This window comes from Myotis davidii, unplaced genomic scaffold (genome assembly GCF_000327345.1).
Source record: "Myotis davidii unplaced genomic scaffold, ASM32734v1 scaffold238, whole genome shotgun sequence".
Lineage (NCBI taxonomy): Eukaryota > Metazoa > Chordata > Mammalia > Chiroptera > Vespertilionidae > Myotis > Myotis davidii.
Window position 1 is genome coordinate 1,651,660 of NW_006293779.1, and position 2,212 is coordinate 1,653,871.

The following is a 2,212-nucleotide window of genomic DNA, read 5'->3' on the forward strand; positions in this document are numbered from 1 at the left end:
TTTACGAAAAAAAAAAAGATAGTAAGTCAGAGAAGTGTCTTGCCCAAGGCACCAAAAGGCATAAGGTCATGAGCAGTACAATGCACATATGAGAGAGGTACCTCCCACCCATCTCCCCACTGTTCTTATATACTACATTACAGAAATCAATTATTGTTTACATTCTAGCTACAGTTATAGCTAACATTCCTAAGTAGTGAGTAACGCACAACAACTTAAGTACAATTACAACTACAAACTGCCAGTTAAACAATAAGGATATAGTAATACGCTCACACGTCGGCTCCCTCCCAAGCTCCCACTGCAAAGACAGTGAAGAGATAAAGAGGGCCTTACCAAGCCCAGAAAGAAAAAAGGAACAAGTGAGAATATGACAGCAAAAATATTTTTGAAATTGGAGAACAGATAGAAAAGTGTTAACTGACTTGTTCCCATAAAAATCTAAAAGCTAAACCAGTCAGAAGGGAATTGAGTGTTAACTGATACTAAACTGTAGCTCCTAATCATAATAAGGCCCTAGACTTTTTTTAACCTTAAACTGGGAGTTCTTATACTACTTAAAAATATGAGAAGCATAGCCCAGGAGGGACAAATCTAAGATCCTCAGTCTCTCTGATCAGTCCTTTCTGTATGCTTTGTATTCTAATGCCAAACTGCTTGTAACAAATATTACCAACTTCCTACCTGTATACTCTTGTTCATGCTGTTCCTTCTAACTCAGTGGTTCTCAACCTTGGCTGCACATTCGAATCACCTGAGAATCTTTTTAAAATCCTGATTTCTGGGCCTCGTCGTCCGAGATGAAATTCTGTTTCTTTGTTATGGGGTGAGGCCACAACATTAGTGACAAAGAAACAGAATTTCCGGAGGATGAGGCCCAGAAATCAGGATTTTAAAAAGATTCCCAGGTGATTCTAATGTGCAGCCAAGGTTGAGAACCACTGCTCTAACTCATTTTCTTTCAAGTCACAGCTGATATGTCATCTCTTATAGAAAGCTTTTTTAATTTGGCGGTAGGACTGGATTTCAAATTCATCTTATTACCGCAAATGACACTTTGTTGAACTGAACTAATATACTAACTATACTAATAAAAGGGTAATATGCTAATTAGACCAGACGTCTTCTGGATGTCCTTCCAGACAAAGCCGCAGCTGCAAGAGCTGAGGGCCGGCTGTGTGGGCCAATCTGGGGGCGCCGCCTCTTTCCCAGAGACAGCGGCGGGAGAGGCCGTGGAGCCTCGGTCCCAGAGCCATCGCAGAGGCTGGACAGAGTGTGACAGCGGTGCCTCAACCTCCCATAGCCCCTCCCCAAGCTGTCCTGGCCCCAGATAGCCCCGCCCCCATCAGTGGGCTGGGGCCAGGGCCAGCCCTAACAGGGCCGGGAGCTGCAGCAGCCAGCAGTGGCGGCAGCATCAGGGTGGCGCCTTCACTTGATCGGCCTGGTCACCTCCTGCAGAGGGAGGCCAAACTGTGGCTTAGCGGGGAGTGGGCCTAAGCTGTCAGTAGGACATCCCCTGAGGGCTCCTGGACTGTGAGAGGGGGCAGGCTGGATTGAGGGGACCCCCCCCCCACCCAATGCACCAATTTTCATGCACCGGGACTAGTCTAGTCTATATATATAAAAGCCTAAGCGACCGACGGACTGGTAGCTATGATGCGCACTGACCACCAGAGGGCAGATGCTCAACGAAGGAACGGAAACCACAGACATGGAAACATGTAACAAAATGATGAACTGCAGAGGAAAGGGGAGAGGGGGGAGGGTGGGGAGAGATTAACCAAAGATCTTATATACATACTAGAGGCCCGGTACATGAGATTCCTGCACTCGAGGGGGTCCCTCAGTCCAGCCTGCGCACCTCTCGCAGTCTGGGAACCCTAGGGGGATATCTGACTGATGGCTCCCAAAGGGGAGTTGGGCCTAAGCTGGCAGTCAGACATCCTTAGTGCTGCCGTGGAGGCAGGAGAGGCTCCCAACACCACTGCTACACTCACCAGCAATGAGTCCGGCTTCTGGCTAAGCAGTGCTGTGGGATCACACTGACATCCAGGGGGCAGCTTCTGCATTGGGCGTTTGGCCCCTGGTGGTCAATGCACATCATAGTGACCAGTCATTCAACTGTTCAGTTGATTTGCATATTAGCCTTTTATTATATAGAACTAGAGGCCCGGTGCACAAAAATTTGTACACTCGGGGGGAGGGAGGGTCC